At 47.5% G+C, this 20685-nt stretch overlaps 1 protein-coding gene across 1 annotated transcript in view; it reads right to left on the bottom strand.

Annotated features, from left to right (window-relative positions):
* TRMT2A (tRNA methyltransferase 2 homolog A) overlaps positions 1-20685 on the bottom strand; it is a 146096-nt gene that overhangs the window by 12933 nt on the left and 112478 nt on the right.

The following is a 20685-nucleotide window of genomic DNA, read 5'->3' as shown; positions in this document are numbered from 1 at the left end:
TATGGGCTCTCTCGTTTGGAACTCTATTCTTTGTATTCTACGAAGTCTGTCTGCTCCATAGCTCTTAAAGGCATCTGCGTCTTACTACTGCAGCACACAGCTCCATATGGGCAGTGTTGCTGGGGACCCTTAGGGTCCTGCTTTAAGATTATTTTTCCTATATTCTTAAGTGAACTACAATTAGTGTCCCTGCCAACTCTATGTCAGAGAGTGGCACACACCAAATTCAGTGCAGTGCCAAAGGAATACTTAGTATCCCACTTCTCTCTCCTGAGACTTTTTAGTCACAGACAATCACCTAGTTATGGGTGGCAGTGGACGTGTTCTACCAACTATTGTGCATTTTCTATACCGCAGGCTACGTCCATAGCCTTGGTTGTGCACAAGAGGGGCACCCAAGTACCAACTTGGGGCCTCCCTTCTTTTTTCGACATTACTAGCGTGATAGTTCTTGGTTAGCCCTTCTTCTACCATTCTGGGAGGGGTAGGTTGGAGTGTGCGTTTCGCCTTTGACGAGAACCAGTAGATATCCCTGCCTAGGCTCCAGAGTCTCCGGGCAGACAGGAAGTTGGGGAGGAGTCTTCAACCCCCTGTCCTTTGTCTGCCAGAGTGCCTGAATAGGACCAGCTCCCACTGGGGGTCTGGCTGTCCTGATTGGACAGCCAAACGCTCCTTTCTGTAAAATGCTGAGAGAGATTGCAGAGGATTGTGTGCTGGAACTGTATAAAAAGGTGTGAGGCTTCTGCAGTGTAAAGTAAGTGGACCCCTGGAAACAGAAGAAGACGACCACCAGAGACGCATGCAGATCCTTTGCCAGACTGAAGCGACCACTGCTGGCCTCACCCCGTTTTCTATGCGTCAGAGGTGCTCCATAGAGGACGACTCCTTCACTTTGGCTGGTGGTAACAACCAGTCCCAAGACGAACTTTGAAACAATCCATCTCCCGAGGTCCAAGGAGCTTCCAGAGCTTCAACCCCAATACCAGGGGACCTGCTGCCCATTTTGAGTGCATCATCGAAAATAAAGGCCGAATCGTCCAGATTTGTGCCAAGCCCGTAAGGACACGTCCGATCAGATTCAACTCACCAAGACCCTCTCTCCAGAGTGTGGGACTGCAGGAAGTGAAGACTGACCGGACGATCTGCGTCCTTTGTTGGTGCTGAAAAGGCACCAAAACCGCAGAGTGAACCAAGAAGTCGCTGAAGGTCATGCCACAGGTCCCCTATCGAGACTGCTGCTGGAAGACACTGTCCATTGTCCTGACTTTCGTCACCAGACCAAGGAATCCAGAGGTTGGGTCCAGAGCTGCCACATCGCAGAGGAGCCAACACGAACACTTTCTTCAGATTCGAGATACTGTGGGGAAAAAGGTATTGCTTACTCGATTCCGAGAAGTCGCTCAAGAGCGTGGGAGGGCACATAGAGGTGCTTGGGTCTCCTTTTCTAGTCCGTTTTAAGGTCTCCTTTAAGGTGATGGGTGGAAGGTTTTGAATGAATCTGTACCACTGGTGTTGCTCTGGGAAACCTTCCACACCACGGTTTTTTAGCCAGTCTGTTGCCCAGAGCAACGCCAGTGGTACAGATTCATTCGAAACCTTCCACCCATCACTTTTGTGGTCACAGTTTGTCTCTCTATGTGAGAGAGTGTATGCCCAGACGTGGGCCCCTTGCTCGCTGCGCCATAGGGAACCAAGCTGCACCTCACTGAGGAGGCCCAACAAGGCCGAAACATGCCTGGGGTTGCTTGTGTTTCCGTGCATAGGGGACCTGGACTAGCAGTTCGGGCTGGGCTCCTACCATTGGTGGCAGTACCAGACTGATTTGCATATGGCTGGACCGCTTTTGCAATGGCGCAGACGGGCTAGGAAAAAAAAAAAAAAAAAAGGTGGTGTGGAAGGTTGCCCAGAGCAACGCCAGTGGTACAGATTCAGTCGAAACCTTCCACCCATCACTTGTGTTTACGTTGCAGAAGAACAAGTTACTTACCAACTGTAACGTTCTTTCGACTGGATGTTCCTCCCACATATTCCTCATCTTGTGATATTTGTTATCGCCAGCTTAGCTGCTTCGGAAAAAAAATTTCGGCAGAAGGCGCTGTGCTCGAGGTCGTGGAGTTGGGCCCCCCCGACGGACTCCGTACCGTGTCAACGTCACTGTTGGTATAACTAGCTCGAGCCGTGCCCGTTGGCTTCAGTTCCGTTTTTTCGAGGAAATATTTGTGGAACACCAAGGCGTGCCCCGTGACTGATTTGCCCTTCGTGAGAGGAAAGTGTAAGAAACGTAAACTGTACTGTGGGGTAGGTTGGGAGGGTCGATGAGGAATACGTGGGAGGAACATCCAGTCGAAAGAACGTTACAGTTGGTAAGTAACTTGTTCTTCGAATGGATTGTGTCCTCCCACGTATTCCTCATCTTGTGATAGACTCCCATAGCAGTGGTCAATTTGGAGGTGGGAGTACTAGTTATTGTTCTCATGGACGGAATGAAGTACCGCCCTGACAAATAAACGCTCATTGGAGGAGGAATCCAAGCAATAATGCTTGATGAAGTTATGCATTGACGCCCATGTTGCAGCTGAGCAAATATCTTTTGCCGGGACTCCCCTCTTCAAAGCCGCAGAAGTAGCCATTCCCCTAGTGGAATGGGCCCGTAGCCCATCCGGTGGGACTTTTCCTGCTAATCTGTAGCATTCCAATATAGCTAGAATGATCCAGCGGGATATAGTTTGTTTTGTCGCCGTCAACCCCAATTTGCGACCTGTATTACCCACAAAGAGTTGGTTATCTTGGTGTAATTTTGACATTCTTGAAATGTAAAAACGGAGGGCCCTTCTGGGGTCCAGTCTATGCAGTCTCTCCTCTTCTTTACCCAAATGAGGAGGAGGGTAGAATGTTCGTAAAATTATTTTTTGTGACAAATGGAAGTCAGAAACTACTTTCGGTAAGAAAGATGGTTTAACCTTAAGAACTACCTAGTCCTTGTAAAACGTGGTATATGGAGGTTTACATGAAAGAGCCTGTAGTTCACTAACCCTGCGGGCTGATGTTAATGCCACAAGAAGTTTGAATTTTGGTTTATTTGTAAAGCACCAGGCCCATGGGCAACCGGGCGCATAATCTTAAGTACAGGTTACAACAGAGTATACACAAAGGGCCAGATTTACAGGTAATACATAAATACAAAATACAAGTTATGAGCAATACAGTGTGGCATGTATACACAGATAAGATATATTACAGGTAGGGAACCAGCTAGCGAGGGGAACCTCAAGAAGGACAGTTTTTAGTGTTAGAAGCCTCAATGGACAGGAGTGCAGAGGCTCAAATGGTATACAAGTTAGAAATGTAAGAACTAAGTTTAAATCCCAAGTTGGGACATGAAATGGTACTGGTGGATATACATTGGTAAGTCCTTTTGAAGTAAGAAACCTCTTCCGAGGAGCGCTTAAAAATGGACAGCGCAGCAAGATATTCTTTAATTGTGCCGATCTGGAGCCCCAGATTCGCTAGATGCAATAGGAAAGAGCACCATTGGGGTACTACACTGAAAAGGGTCCACATCCTTATCTTTGCACCAGTTACTGAATTTGTTCCAACGAAACCGATGCAAGGCTTTTGTTGCTGGCCTTCTGGCTGAAAGCAACATTTTCATTACGTTGTCTGGAGGATCCCAATCCCTGTATCTCAACCTCTCAGAAACCATGCATGAAGGTTGAGTGTTTTGACCTCTGGATGGAGAACCCGACCTTCCTATTGCGAGAGAAGATCCCCTTTGCGGAAGACGTATTGGAGGGCAGATGGACATGTCCAGAAGGTCCGGGTACCACGTCCTCCTGGCCCAATGCGGGGCAATTAGGATCATGGGTTTCCTGAACTTTCTCAACCTCCTGATTACTTGAGGAATCACGGGGACTGGCGGAAACGCGTACAGTAGAGGGAACTCCCAGTCCACCTCGAACGCGTCTCTTAGAGCTCCTCTCGGGGGAAATTCCCTTGAGCAATACTGTTCGCACTTCCGATTTACCACGGTCGCGAACAGATCCACTTGAGGGTTTCCCCAAAGGGTGAAGATCTCCACAAGGACTTCCTGAGCTAACTCACACTCGTGGGAGACTGTGCTTTACCTGCTCAGAGCGCCTGCCGCCGTGTTCTGCTCTCTGGCTAGGTGAACTGCCGATAGAGATTCCTTCCCGTATTGCCCAGAACCAGAGCTCCATTGCCGCTCTGCACAGTGGGAGTGATCCTACGCCTCCTTTTGTTGAGGTAGTACATGGCCACTGTGTTGTCCGTCATTATCAGGACATTCTGTCCCTGTACAGAGCGCAGGAAGGCCTTCAGCGCTAGTCTGATTGTCCTCAGCTCCAACAGGTTGATGCGTATTTTGGACTCTGATGGAGACCAACGACCGCTGATTGTCAGATCGTTGGTATGAGCTCCACACCACTTGAGTGAGGTGTCCGTTACTATGGTCATCTCCGGCCATGGTTGCCAAAAAGATTCCCCTTTGAGGATGTTGTTGTTGCAAGCCCACCATAGCAGATCCTGAGCAACTGCGCTCAGGACTTGTAGAAGATCCGACATACTCCCCGAGAACTGGGACCATTGAGTCCTGCGGGCCCATTGAAGGGATCTCATTCTCAACCTGGCCTCTGGCACCAAAAACATGCAGGATGCCATGAGGCTGAGCAACCTCAGAATAATCGAAGGCCGGCAGATGCTGGGCTTTCTGGAATTTTGTTACCATCTGTAGAATGTGGAGAGCTCTTATCTCGGGAGGCGAGGCTTTGCCCGAGGAAGTGTCCAAGACTGCTCCGATAAACTGGAGTTTTTGGGATGGTATCATGTGGGACTTCTTGAAATTGAGGGAGAAGCCCAGATTGTGAAGGAAGTGACAGGTGATCGACAGATGTTCTTGAGGTTTTTCGGGAGAACGTGCCCTGATCTACCAGTCGTCCAGGCAGGGGTAGACGTGAATCCCCCCTACCCTGAGACTCGCTGCCACTACCGCCATCATCTTGGTGAAAAGCCTCGGGTTGAGGTCAGCCCGAATGGCAGAACTCGAAACTGATAGTGAGAACCTCAGGTACTTTCTGTGCTTGAGATGGATTGGCACATGAAAGTAAGCATCCTGTAGGTCCAATGATACCAACCAGTCTTGGAGTTGGAGAGCCTGAAGGATATGAGCAAGGGTTACCATCTTGAACTTGTCCTTCCTGAGGAAATTGTTCAAGTTTCTTAAGTCCAAGATGGGTCTCAATCATCCGTCCTTCTTTGGGATGAGAAAATAAGGTGAGTACCAACCCTTGTTCGTCTCCGCCACAGGTACATGTTCTATTGCACCTTTCTCTAGCAGGGTTAAAATTTCCTGCAAAAGGAGCAGGTCTGGAATTTTGGCCAAGTTGGCTCCCGGTGGATGATCGGGAGACCTTTTTAGGAAGGGAAGGCAGAAACCTTGAGCTACTGTTTCCAGTGCCCAAGCATCTGAAGTAACGCCCCACCATTCTTTCAGATGCTGAGAGATTCTGCCTCCCACTGGTGTTTGGTATGATAAGACAGAGTGATTTGGAGGCGGCTGCAGGAGCAGCTGAGGATAAAGATGCCGCTCCTGAAGATGGCTTTGTAGTCTTTCCTCGTCCACCACGAGTGACATTTCTTTTTCCCCTTTGAGAAGCCTGTCCTCTTCCTCTACCAAAAGAGTAGTACCGAAAAGAACGACCCCTCCAGGAAGATGAGCCCGAATAGGGTTTCTGAGGCTGTAGCATGGAGGCACTAAGGTATTTAGCTGCTACTTTTGAGGTCTGTAGTTTTCCTAGACTCATCAGCCTTACTACCAAAGAGCCTCGACCATCAAAGGGCATGTTGAGAAGTCTGGCCTGCACATCTGGTGCAAAACCAGACTTTCTCAACCATGCAAATCTGCGTGGCACTGTGCTCGACGCCATGGATCTGCTGATACTTTCAGCAGTATCCAGTCCAGACTGGAGACATTCCCCCATTGCTTCCTTTCCGCCTTTGACAATATTCAGGAAGCCTTCCCTTTCCTCGCCTTCCGGAATATGTTCAGCCGCCGCCGAAATGCATTACCACAGGGTATGTTGTGAACCTGGCTAGGGTACAGGTGACATTGGTTGACTTTAAAGTCATGCTACCCGAAGTAAAAACTTTACGGGCCCAAGCATCAACCTTCTTTATCCTCTCTATCCGGAGGTATGGTTGGATATGCAGTTTCTCTCGAGGTAGTTGCAGCCTGAATAACCAGACTTTCTGTAGTGGGATGTTTATTCAGATGCTCGGGATCACAAGTAGAAGTTCTATACTTCTTAGGAAAATTGTTGTTTACCGCAGCAATGTTGTCAGGGGATTCCCAGTTCTTTTCCACTGTTCTCTGGAGCGCCCTATGGAAGGGGAGAACTGGATCCTTCTGAGGGCCTCGAACAATTACGTCCGTCATATCGTCCTGTTCAAAAGTAGGCGCGGCTCTACCCCAGCCCTTATATTCTACCACTCTGTTTAATGAAACTCCTGTACCTTGAATCTGCAGGGTCAGGTCTTGCAAACTCTAGCTCAGGTGACGTGTCAATGCCACTAGCAGAATGTAGATTCTCACACAGGTCTCATTTTAGATTCTGGGTCTATAAGTTCCTCTGGAACTTGTCTAGTGCCATACTGCACACCAAAGGGAGAGATTTTCTCATCCTCAGAGCCAGTTTCTTCAAAAATCGAAGACAGACTTTAAAAAAAAGTCAGATTTTGGTAATGGTGTAAATCTCCTCTCTTCCACCTGAGTTTTCATCGAAGGAATGGAAGGATTCTTCGAAGGTGTCGAAGGAACCTTAGATGACCCCGATGAAGTCGGTGTCAAAGCCGCTTTAGGCTTCGATGTCGAAGTTGTGGATGTTTTCGATGTGGTGTCGGGGAAACACTCTACTCTCGAGGATTCCTCGACAATTTGTCGACTCGAGTTTTACCCGTACTACTGGGTCTTTCCGCAGTAGTTCCCGACTTCCCTGTGTCGTCCAATGGAGCGACTGGGGTCTGGCTCTTTTGGGGTTTCAGGGGGTCGAGGCCGCATTCTCAAAGACCTCCATCATCTTTCTTCTAAGGTCCTCCCATTTTCTTGGGGAATCCGATTTAGTAGGGCATCAAACCAATTCAGTCGATGTATCAGATGATGATGGAGATCTATGTCTCCTTTTAACTTTTTTAGAAGATTAAGATCGCCTCGATCTACTACGAGATCGGGATCTCAGAGTGTTTTTTGTAACGTTACGATTCTTTTGACTCAGACGATTTTTTGTGTCTTTTCGACCAGGCCTTCATAGTGGCCTTTGAAGCCTCCCGCCCCACCACTAGTTTAACTTTTTCCTCACGGAGGGCCTTCTCCGTCATCGACTGACAGGAGCCACAGTCGCAGGTTTGATGATCTGAACCCAGGCACCAGAGACAGATGCGGTGAAGATCGGTAATTGACATCTTCGAACCGCAGTCAATACACTTCTTAAACCCAGTCTTGGGTGTAGAAGCAGTAGTAGATGATGACATTTTCTAACAGAAAATTTTGAAGCGCGCCGTTCTTGAAAGCGAATCAATAGGAAAAATGGAATTCAAGCAAACGGACGCGCCGCGAGCTATTTATACCAACAGTGACATCGACACGGTACGGAGTCCGTCGAGGGACAATCAACGCCACGACCTCGAGCACAGCGCCCTCTGCTGAAATTCTTTCCTTTGAAGCAGCGAAGCTGGCGATAACGAACACAATCCATTCGAAATGGCAGTTCTATTTCAAAGCCAATGTTGGGAAGGATTGGTCTTTGTGTTGCTTTCCCTTCATAGACATCAATGGGACACCTCACTTTTTGCCACCATTGTGAACCTTTCCTGAATTTTGAAGGCAAGTGAAACCGTTTTGCTTCACTTACCTTGCGAAGCTCATCCATTGAGGTAACAGATCATGATCAGTCCCTGTTGCCATCAGTGTAGGAGAACTAGGTTCCCTTTAGTGAAATAATTCTCTGAACACACGACCTTATGTGAAGTAAGGTAGACACACTTTCTGTGCCTGTAATTTTGCTTTTGTTAACTTTGTGGCATCCTCTAATTCTCTAAAATTACCGATTTACTTTTGGCCATCTTGTAGTTTGACATTCCAGTTTATCATTCTGTATCACCTCAAGGCCTTCCTCTTTGCTTCTACCTTCGCCCCCACTCTCCCCTGCTGATCGGTTCTCTTTGCACCGTGCACCTGGCCACCCTCTGTCCTCCGGCGCCAGGTACCTGCTCACCCTGCCACCCCCTTGCACTGGGGTCTGTATCTGTAAACATACAGTCCCCCTTTTTCTTCCTGCACTTATCAGACTTACCCTGTCTGCTGCCTTAAACCCAGCACATGCCACTTGCTGGCTGCACTACCACTGTTTGTTGCCTTTATTATTTATCTGTTTCTCCTTTGCTGCACACTTTCCACTTCTCCCCCCCCTTACATGTACTTTTCCCCTCCCCCTACCCCTCGCCTGCGTATTTTCGCGATCTCAATGTCACTGGGCCTAGTAAGATCGCTGTTTTGTTCTCCCCTGTTCCGCTTCTTTGCCGCGCTCTGAAACACTTGTGTACGAGCATGATAGAAATAAAATATCAATTCAAAAAGTAGCCAGATGCATGAAATTCAGTAGAGACCCTTTAAAATAACCACAGAACAGTTTCCATAACAGCAAGTCCAGCTCTAAGATGGTTTGAGGCCTCAAGCCCTGAAGTCATCAATTCCACAGTTGAACAAGTTACTTACCAAACTGGTAACATTCTTTCGATGGGATGTTCCTCCGACGTATTCCTCATCTTTGATGTTATCCATTCCAGCTTGCTGGCCTTGCAAACTTTTTTCAGTAGAGGGCGCTGCGCGTCGATGTCCCTCGAGTCGGTGTCCCTCGACAGCCTCCGTATCGCCGCCATCATCATAAGTATAAATAGACTAGCGCAGCGTCCGTTGCTCAGTTCCGTTTTGAAGTTCAGATTTGCTTTGCATGAATTGGTTAGTGACCTTGAAGGAGCGCAAGCTGCAACTACAAGGGAAGTTTTACTGCGGGGATGGATGGGAGGGGCAATAAGGAATACGTCGGAGGAACATCCCATCGAAAGAACGTTACCAGTTTGGTTAAGCAACTTGTTCTTCGAAGGGATTGTGTCCGCCGACGTATTCCTCATCTTTGAGAGACTCCCATAGCAGTAGTATGAAGAGGAGGTGGGAGTAAAGATGAAATATTTCCCTTTAAAGATGTACAGAATGCAACACAGCTTTCCCAAATCTTGTCTCCTAGCTAGAGGAGGAATCCAGGCTGTAGAATTTGGTAAAGGTATGTGCGGACGACCATGTGGCAGCCACACATATATCTTTAATTGGGACCCCTCTTTGGAGAGCCGAAGAGGCTGCGATACCCCTGGTTGAATGAGCCCTTAGATGTTGAGGGGGATCTTTTCCTGCCAGTTTGTAGCATTCTAAAATGGTTAAAATGATCCATCTTGAAATGGTCTGTTTTGTGATTGGCAATCCTAATTCGTGTCCTGTATATCCTACAAACAATTGGTCTGCTTTCCTTAACCTAGCAAGTCTGCTAATGTAAAAACTCAAGGCATGTCTTGGATCCAGCCTGCGTAATCCCTCTTCCCCTGGATGGGGAGGAGGATAGAACGAAGGTAAGGTTATTTTCTGAGTAATGTGGAATTCAGAGACCACCTTTGGGAGAAAATTAGGCTTCACTTGTAAAACAACCTTGTCTTTATGAAAGATTGTATGACTAGGTTTGCAAGATAGAGCTTGTAATTCGCTCACTCTTCTGGGGGGAAATTCGAGCCACTAGAAAAACTGTTAAGCGTGAGAAATCTTAATGAACAGGAATGAAGTGGTTCAAAAGGAGTACCCACCAGAAATGTTAAGACTAGATTTAGGTCCCACAATGGAACTTGAAAAGGTTTGGGGGATAAACATTAGTTAATCCTTTCAGAAATTGGAGTACCCAGGGTATTTTGAAATATGAAGGCTCCTCAGCAGTACGTTTAAAGATAGACAGCGCAGAGGTAGCCCTTGATCGTACCAATTTGAAGACCTGAATTTGCTAAGTAAAGCAAGAAAGATAACACCATTGGTGTATTGCATGAAAAGGGTTTAATATTCTTTTCTCTAAACCAGCTGCAAAATTTGTTCCAATGGCAGTGGTATAAAGTCTTTGTTGCTGGCCTTCTAGCTGAAAGCAACACCTCCATGACGTCTTCCGAGAGATCCCAATCCTTGTATCTCAACCTTTCAGAAACCAAGCGTGAATTTTGAGGGTTCCGATGTCTGGATGGAGAACCTGACCTCCCTTCTGCGAGAGAAGATCCTCTCTTTGCGGAAGACGAATCGGAGGACAGATGGACATGTCTAGAAGGTCCGGGTACCATGTTCTGCTGGCCCAATCCGGGGAAATTAGGATCATGGATTTCCGGAATCTTCTCAACCTCCTGATCATTTGAGGAATGACAGGGACTGGAGGAAACGCGTACAGAAGTGGAAACTCCCAGTCCACTATGAACGCGTTCCCTAGAGCTCCTCTCGGGGGAAATTCCCTTGAACAAAGCTGATCGCATTTCCTGTTGATGCTGGTGGCGAACAGATCCACTTGAGGGGTTCCCCAAAGGGTGAAGATCTTTTGAAGGACTTCCTGAGCTAGCTCCCACTCGTGAGAGACTCTGCTCTGCCTTCTCAGAGCGTCCGCCGTCAAGTTCTTCTCTCTGGCTAGGTGAACTGCCGATAGAGAGATACCTTCTTGAATTGCCCAAAACCAGAGCTGCATTGCCTCTGCACAGTGGCAGTGACCCTACGCCTCCTCTTTTGTTGAGGTACTGCATGGCCACTGTGTTGTCCGTCATTATCAGGACATTCTTTCTCTGTACTGATGGCAGAAAAGCTTTCAGCACTAGTCTGAATGCTCTCAGCTCCAACAGGTTGATGTGTAGTCTGGACTCTGATGGAGACCAACGACCGCTGATGGTGAAGTCGTTGGCATGGGCTCCCCACCCAGTGAGTGAGGCATCCGTGACTACTGTTATCTCCGGCCATGGTTGCCAAAACGGTTCTCCTTTCAAGATGTTCTCCCGACAGGCCCACCACTGAAGGTCTCAAGCTACTCTGTCCGGGACTTGTAGGAGATCTGACATTCTTCCTGAGAATTGCGACCACTGGGTTCTTAGTGCCCATTGGGGGGGGGATCTCATTCTCAGGCGAGCCTCTGGCACAAGGAAGATGCAGGATGCCATGAGGCCTAGCAACCTCAAAAAGTCGAAGGCTGGTAGACATTGGGCATTTTGAAACTTGGTGACCATTTGTAGAATATCTTGAGCCCTCACCTCTGGTGGCGAGGCTTTTCTCAAGGAAGTGTCCAGGACTGCTCCAATGAACTGGAGTCTCTGTGAAGGTATCATCTGTGACTTCTTTAAGTTGAGGGAGAAGCCCAGGTTGTGAAGGAAGCGGCAGACATAATCTAGCTGGATCCGAGCTTGTTCCGGAGATACTGCTCTGATCAACCAATGGTCCAGGTAGGGGTAAACGTGGATCCCTTCCCTCTTTAGACTTGCAGCCACTACCGACATTAGCTTGCTAAAGACCCTCGGGTGGAGGTCAGCCCAAATGGCAGAACTCGAAATTGATAGTGAGAGTTACCAATTGCGAACCTCAGGTATTTCCTGTGTTTGAGATGGATTGGCACATGGAAATAAGCATCCTGAAGGTCTAGAGATACCAACCAGTCCTGAAACTGGAGGGCCTGAAGGATCTGAGAACTTGTCTTTCCTGAGGAATTTGTTCAATTCTCGCAAGTCCAAGATGGGTCTCAGTCCTCCGTCGTCCTTTGGTACTAGGAAGTAGGAGGAATGCCAACCCTTGTTCCTCTCGCTACGGGTACCGGTTCTATGGCACCCTTCTCTAGCAGGTCTAAAATCTCCTGCATAAGGAGCGGGTCTGGAAGCTTCAAAAGGGTTGTTCCTCGGTTGAGGAGTGTGTAGGAAGGGCAGGCAGTAACCTTGGGCAACTGTCTCCAATGCCCAAGCATCAGACGTAATAGCCTGCCATTCTGCCAGATGTTGAGTTAACCTGCCCCCTACTGGTGTCTTGTGAGGGGAGACCTCAGAGGGGTTTAGAAGTGGATGACGCAGATGCTGAGGGTAAAGTGGCACCTGCTGCTGCGGCTTTTGTACCTTTGACCTCTCCACCACAGGTGAATCGTTTCTGGCCCCTTTGAGCAGGCTGTCCTCTGCCTCTTCCGAATGCGGAGTAAAAGCGAAAGGATCTACCCCTCCAGGAAGCTTCTGAGGGGTGATTTGGAGTCTGCAGGATTGCAGCCCCAAAGGATTTCACTGCTGCCTTGGATGTTTGTAATCTCTCCAGGCTGTCATCAGCCTTCTTTCCAAATAAAGAAGTGCTGTCAAAGGGCATGTTCAGAGGTTTGGCTTGTACATCTGGAGCAAAACCAGACTTCCGCAACCACGCAAATCTGTGGATTGTGGTACTTGCTGCCATGGCTCTGCTGATGCTGTAAGCAGAATCAATGCCGGTTTGGAGGGACTCGCACATTGCATCCTTTCCATCCCCGATGATGCTTAAGAATGCATCCCTTTCTTCTCCTTCTGGAAGACAGTCAGCCGCAGATGAAGCACACTCACAAAGTGTGGCTGAATCTTGCAAGCGTGCAAGTGGCGTTAATTGACTTAAGCGCCATGCTACATGCCGAAAATAAAATACTTTTTTTGACATGGCATCAAATCTTTTATCATCCCTGGCCTGTGGAATAGTAGGGTATGCTGACTTACTGTTAGATGAAGTCACTGCTTGTACAACTAAACTCTCTGGAGTTGGATGCTTGCTCAGATATTCAGGATCTGAAGCCGATACTCTATTCAGCAGAAAGTTTATTTACTGCAGGGATAACTTCAGGAGTTTCCCAATTAGCAGATATTTTTCTTTGCAGAGCAGTATGAAAAGGAACAACAGGATCCTCCTGTGGACCTTTATCTAAAATATCAGTAAGGTCATCCTGCTGAAAAGAAGGTGTAGGTGTAGACCACCCCATGAATTCGATTCTGGCCATCAGAATCCTATAAGGAGTCTCAGCATGCTCTCCAGGGTCTGGTTTAGCAAACTACTTCTGGAGAAGTATCTAAACCACTTTCCTCATGTAGAGACTCTAGAAGGTCTTTTATTTGCAAACCGAATCCTCCCCTTCCTCATATATAGAGGACAAGGCTCTAAAGTAGTCAGACCTAGGATATGGTTTAAAACCCATTTCTAGAGCAGAAGGAGCTAAATTTGTTGTCACTGCCTGAGAAAGCGTCGAGGTTGTTGACATGGACGTCGTAGGCTTCGACAATCCTGAAAAAGGCGTTGAAAAAGTTTGAAAAGACCTTGATGCAATCGAGAGGATCGGAATCCTACTCAGCGTCGTCGAGATTGTCGATGGCATCCTCGAAGTCATGGTCGGAGCTTTCGACACCTCTACTGCCTGTGAGATAGTGACAGTCGTAGGTTTTTCTTTATCGGGGTCGACAGTGGCGTCGAAGACGGCATCGAAGAAACCGATTTATGCGTCGAAGGGCCCTTCGACAAAGGCGTCGATGACGCAGATTTGTGAGCTGAAGGAATCTTAGACCACGGCTTCTATGATGCGGTCTTATTGATTTTACTCGAGGGTTCATGACGCTCTCGAGTACTTTCTCTCGCCGGGTTCAACGACTCGCAGCGTTTTGATTTTTCGGGTCTTTCACCCAGGGTATCACCTTTAGATGTCTCCGAGGGGGTCGAGGCCGCTTTCTCGAAGATGCTAAGCATTTTTTAACGGAATTCCTCCCACTTAGCCGGAGAGCTGTGTTTCGTGGGACAAGTCACCCTTTCTGGGGAAGAAGAGGGAGAAGAAGAGGGAGATCTACGACGCCTCTTCTTAGAGTGTTTTGATCTCGAAGACAGGTGAGAACCGCTTTGAGATCTTGAACGAGAAAGTTTTTGGTCAACGAGGAGACGAATGCCTCGACTTAGCCGAAGAAACTGTCGAGGGAGTAGAAATTTCCAACTTCCCCTTATGCTCCTTCAAGGCTTTCGCCGTCATGGACATACAGTCCTCGCATTCCGAACAGTGATGCTCCGATACCAGGCACCACAAACAGATACTGCGATGATCCGTTAATGACATTTTCTTCCCACAGTCACAACATTTTTTGAAACCGGACCGTGGGGGCGATGGTTCGGATGAAGAAGCCATCGTGTAATTGTAATCTTCGAAGAATAAGAAGGTTTTTCTGAAGAAAGGAACCGAGCGTTACGTTTACGAGGCCCACAAAGCGCAGAAAAATGGAACTGAGCAACGGACGCTGCGCAAGTCTATTTATACTCATGATGACGTCGGTGCCGATACGGAGGCTGTCGCAGGGACACCGACTCGAGGGACGTCTACGCGCAGCGCCCTCTACTGGAAAAAATGTCCGAGGCCAGCAAGCTGGAATTGATAACATCAAAGATAAGGAATACGTCGGAGGACACAATCTCTTTGAAATACTTTTCATGTAGGTTTAAGAGATTGGACGATGGCAGTGGTTATGAAAAAAAAGACAAAAAGGTAATGTTCAGGTAAGTAACCTCACTCAATCCCAGGCACTAGGATAGTCCCAAGAAGGGATCATTGACTAGACCTCTGCTGATCAAAGTCATAAAACAACCATTTTGGGGATGTACTTTATGCCCAATGGCGAACAGGGGGTGGGGTAGTGGTTTGGGAGGGGGCCACATGTAGGTTAACTTACACCACAACTCCCCTCTCCCCCGGCTCAGAATTCTCCAGGGACACCACTTGTGAGGTTCTGGGGACACAGGTCTTGTACACATGGTCCAGTATATGAAGGCCCAGGGTCGCTGAAGCAGGGGGCCCTGTTGGATGACTGATTTAGTTTTGGTTGGTCGCAGTGCTTGGGTATCGGCTCCCGGCACCTTCTAGCTGAACCAACGTTTGCTGAACAGGGGCCCTCAGGATACCTCTAGGATGCGAAGAAGAATGTTTGCAATGGGAGTCACCACGATCAGGCGTTGATAGGCAATCTGCCAGGGACGAAAAAAGCAATAGGCGTCTATGTGATGACTGCAACCCCCATAATTGTAAAAGTAACCACGGATCATTGATACACTGCAAAACGTTGACTAGATGAAACTGAAGACACAGAAGATCTAATCAGAATTGTTTGCAGACCCGATGACACAATCTACACCCTCTAAAAAATGTCAGACGAAACATTAAATTATCCCGGTGTCTCCAATTCACGTGGAAATATCACAGCCCGAAATAACTGAAGCATCTTTGCAATTGATTGAAGAATCTGCTCATGATCCTGACTTCAGTATTCCTACTTTTGGCGAGTTGACCACCACCATCGAATCACAAACCATAGTAGTGCAGGACAATTGGGTTTCAACGGAGCAAAAATACATTGTATTTGACTGATACCTGCTAGAAATTATACAAAGGATTTAATTTGACCATAAATTACATAAGAGGATATGTGGGGAGCCATTTGTGAATTTTACTTGCGTAGTGAAAGGCAACTACCTGAAAATCCAGGCCAATTGTGTCCACCACCAGAACACATTTTCATGGTCAGCACAACCCAAGTGCCTGCTGGAAATGTACTGGTTCATCTGCTTTGCTGTTCAGTGGATCAACGGTCAGTAATATTTAAACATGAACAGATATCAATTGACAGTACACTCGCTGGCAAAAGGGTCATGCTTGCTGGCAAAGGACAGTGCGACAGTCCAGAATTTTCCCCTAAATACTGCACTTACCACTTTCAAGACATGGAAAGTAAAGAAATAGAGTACGGCCATTGTGTCTGAATGTACATAGTCTGTTGCCATTGAGAAACATGGTTTTGTTAAATCGATCAAACTTCTGGAATCCAGGGGAATGCAAATAGACCAGATAGCCACTGACAGGCAGTTGGAATAGCAAAGGACAAGCAAGAGCAGATCCCACACATATAGCATCAATTTGATGTATGGTGTGTTGCAAAATCAATTTCTAAAAAAATTATAGCTGATGGTAAAAAAAAAAATACAAAAATGGTTCAGAAAACGTTTTGAAGTCGTCTCAGCCTATCAGCAAACATCTCTGGCGGAGCTCAAAAACTTGTAATGGATCTGTAGAAATTCTACTTGAAAAGTGGCGTTCATTGATGCACCATTGTTCCAACATGCACTCTTGGAGAGAAAACTCACACTCCACGAATGTGCACATGGAACTTTGACTAAGGAGCAGGAGCGTAAGAAGTGGTTGGTGTCAGCTTCCCCCTCTTCATGCAGCACTGGAGAAAATTGTGTACGACAAAACGAGATCTGAATGGACTCACCGAATTCTGCCACACTGGCGATTTAGAGGTGTTCCATGATATGTTCCTAAAGTAGAAGCCAAAAAGGTTGCACTTCAGCATAGACCATATGGCGGCCAGAACAAGACTGGCTGTACTTGCGCACAACAAGAAGTTGGGAGGGACCAATCAAGAACTGCAGGAACCTTCGGGATGTTTCGTTACCACATGGAGTTTACAAAACGAAGCAAACCGTGGGTGGCCAAGTCAATATTCCAGGAAATGGAGACATATGCTTTTTGATTCTTTAAATCTTTTTAAAAAGTCTGTGTAAAATGTTCTTTACGACAAATCAAAAATCATCTGTAAATAATGCTATCACATCTTAGAATATTTACAATACAACAGAAGTAAGATGTAATATTGACAATGTTCAAATTTATCGTGAATGCAGAATAATCGCTGCCTGGCCTGCCCATCGCTGACAGGAACATCAATGCTGTTTCCAGGCAGACTGTCACAGACATCCTCTTTGTTGCTCCCTCTGTGGACATATTGACTACCCACATTGTCTCGGTCCTCTCCAGTGTCTCTTAGTCGCTCATTAATAGTAGCACCGGATGGGGAGTACTCTTGTCTATCAGAATGTGCCCCTCTGGTTGATCGTCACCCCATGCAACTAATGCAATCCCTGGCACTTCTTCTCATGGCATCCCTTTAGCAGTCGCCTATCCCCTGTTGCCGTCTCGCCCCGCCCCTGCTCCACACTAGGTGCGTTCCTCCTAGAGTAAACGTTTTCTGAAAGGGCCATGGAAAGTGGTGAGAAGGATGGAATCTCAGACGCGCACATTCAGATGTAATCGAACGAAGGCCTACGTTCCTAAAGCCTCATCGGGACACCTGTGCCCTATTTTCCTCCTACCCTCTGCGGGCCTTCTAACCCAATCATCTTGTGAGGCACAAAAACTCAGGGTCATCTTCGACTCTGCTCTCTCCCTCACCCCGCAAATTATGGACCCTACCAAGAATTCCAGCTCCACCTCCTCAGGCATTCTTCCGTTATCTAGACTTTTCATCGAAATCAGATACATCTAAGTCATTTCCATCAATTGTTTTTCATCTAAATCATTTCCATCTAAATGCTTTTTCTTTGAAAAAAATGTGATGGTATTTCGGTGCTGTTTTGGGGTAGGGCAAGGGTTAGATTTAGGCTTAGGGTTAGTGTAAGGGGTAGGGCAGGGGTTAGAATTTGGGTTAGAGTTGGGTTGGGGGGGGTGCCTTCTACCCCCCCCCAGAAACATTTTTTTTTAAAATGAAACGTTACATGAAGTTGGCCAGTGCCGAAATACTTTGAAGATTTAAGCACTGACAGCTCCATATAACGTTTTAATCTGAAAAATAAATGCATCAAAATGCTATCTTTAGTATTTAAAAGTACGTATGCATTGAAACTTGTCCATTCCTATATCCGATGGACAAGTCTCGATAAATATGTACCTTTACATGTTAAAGATAGCATTTTGATGGATTTACATTCAATGCATTTCCATCGATGGAAAGACCATAAACCCATTCTTCTTTATCTCAACTTCTGCCAGACGCTCAATGTTTCCAGAGCTCTGGTCCTCTCCAGGCTGAACTACTGCAACAGCCTCCCTCAAGTTAATCCAGAATAGGGCTGCAAGACTTATCCTTGCCCTCAAGCCCAGGTACTGCATCTGTCCAGCCCTAAAATCTCTGCACCGTCTCCCGGTGGCTGCAAGGATCGAATTCAAGACCGACAAGGCCCTCTTTCGCTTTATCTCTCTTTCGTTTCACTGCTAACACCACTTCCGCAGTGATCTGTGGCATCATATATCTCACAGGATCCAGGCGCATCCTCCCAGAGAATACCAGCACCCCTCCACCCAACTTCACTGCCCTGCGGTCGCTTGCTTGATGGCTTGCAAACCACCCTTGGGAGTCGCCTGTACTAGCACTGAGCCAGAGGTGCTCCTCCAGCACGTGGCACCCCCTCTTCTACTCCTTCCATCCCCTTCACCAGCACCTTTCCAAAATACACTTGCAAATGCCACAAGGCCTAGGAGGACGACGACAGCGAATTACTGTTTTGTCATTATTTCCCATGTTCTGTTCCCATCAAGCATTGTGGCGCTTTGAAACAATTCTTCTGCGCAAAGCGTTTTTAAAATGGATTTCTAAACTCTGACCTTGTGGGCAGAAGCTTAGGAGGCCACCTTAGTTTAGTGGAACAGTGGAACCTTCTGGACAAACCAGACCAATCTATGGTAGCACGGCAGGCGGTCAAGACAGTCTCAGGTGGGGTGAAAGTCATCGAAAGCTCACATGCGAGCACACACAGAACTCCCCAGATTAAGCTTAGACAGATGTATATCAAAAATACATTATAGGCCTTTATAACAAAACACGATTAAACTACAATAATAATAAAACAGTTACCACACATGCTATTTTCACTATGTAACCTATATACAAAATGTGCTTAGCCGAATACTGATAGGGGAGAAAGTAACCACAGCCTGCAACAGAAATGGGTACGTTCAACACAGATATCGCATTAGGCAGTTCTTTCGTAGCCAATACCCATCTTACGCAGTGCAGCCAAGAAGTGAGGAGTCTTATGATCAAAGTACAGCAGTGTGTTGTTAACACGCAGTCGTGCGTAAAGCAGGTTCTCTTCAGGGAGCTGTAGCTGTTCAGGAAGGGGGTTGAGGCAATGAAGAATAAAGCCCTACTTCTTGAGATGGGTCTACCCTTGCAGATCAAACGGGGAGTGCAGGGGAGTGCAGGCTAGCCCAGCCAAAGCTAGTATTTTTGGGATTCTTGTGCATAAAAACAGATGGTTGTGCCAGGGGGCCACTGGTAAGTGATGAAAGTACTCACCAACCCTCGACACAGTCTGGAACACACTGCCAGTCTAATCCATTTCGCTAGTAGGTTTCAACCCTGCATTAACAGGACGCTGCTGTCTCTCAGCAGCTGCGGGACGGGACAATTGTCTGTGGCAGCACAGTAGCCTTTTCTCAGCTCTCGAAGAAAGGAGATGGATAGTTCCAGTGCGGGAAGATCTGCAGGCACTTACAGCGACAGTCACCACAGGGGGCTGACACAAGGGCCGCAAATGCTTACGGCGTGGCACACTAGCAAATCGCGACCCAGAGGAGATAGTACAACAGTTTTTGGTAGGAGAGGGCCCAGGACCACATTTAAGCGGTGGCCAAAGTCTCCAGTCTCAACTCGGGACAGCAGCGCTCCTGTGTGGTACCCACGGTTTGAGCTGGTCAGTTCACTGGGTGGCCCAGGACCACTTCCGAAGAGGCTCTTTGCGAGGGGAAGCATGAGGTGCCGAGAGTAGTTGGTTCCACTACGCCAAAGGGTAGAAGCGCTCTTGCAGGCCTTGTTGGTACGATGCAAAAGCAGAGGTCCGACGGGGCAACAGCGGGGTCAGGGTGCCAAACCTTCCAGCACGTCACGGGCAGTACGACAAGTTGGCTCTTTCGTTCAGGATACTTGGCTCCTGCTGTAGTTCGGCGTGAACTTCAGGTGATCGACATGGTATGGATGCAGAGCCGCCCCCCCCCTTCTCTTATCCAAGATTCGTTTTGCATCCAAATCTCAGATATTCAATGGAAGATCTGCTCTCTGGCATGAACGCCAGGCACGGGCCAATCGTGGCCCATGGTGGTGCCAGTCATTCAGGCCTACCAGGTATACTGCACCTGTAGTGTGGATCGGGACCAGACAGTCCCAACCCTCTTCCAGGGGCACTACCACACATGATATGCAGGAGCCCGCGTAAGATGCAGTTTCTGCTGGAGGTTGCATGCACAAGTAAGGAATACCCGGGTCTCTCGACCTGGGGGAAGGGAAAGGGACAAAACGGACAAAGGGCCACATGCAGTAAACGCTGTATGGTCCATAAAAAGACTGTAAAAATACTCTAAAAGTAAACTGTGGCTACCAGTTCGTCCTAGGCATACTTGAACAAACACCAAAAAATCATAACAGGGTGGGTAGGTCCATAAAACAAAAAGGACCCCTATGCGCGGTACTGTAAGGTACTTGGCACATGGCAATAGTTAAAGACTAAGGGGAAACAGTTTCCCAGTACTGATAGCCTGAACAATGGAGCAAAAGCCCACGAGTGCAGCCGATGGCTGTGCTCCACTGAAAAAAAGTCAGGTTAGGTAAGCCAAACAGCAAAATGATTGGGGGGGGGGGTTCACAAATGGAGGGAACATTGCACCTAAGGGAAAACTTTAACAAGTGCCTAACAAATGCTAAATAAAATAA

Source organism: Ambystoma mexicanum, chromosome 10 (assembly GCF_040938575.1).
Source record: "Ambystoma mexicanum isolate Mex_15411 chromosome 10, UKY_AmexF1_1, whole genome shotgun sequence".
NCBI classification, from domain to species: Eukaryota; Metazoa; Chordata; class Amphibia; order Caudata; family Ambystomatidae; genus Ambystoma; species Ambystoma mexicanum.
The sequence above is the reverse complement of the archived record's forward strand: the minus strand, read 5'-3'. Positions and strand labels throughout refer to the sequence as shown.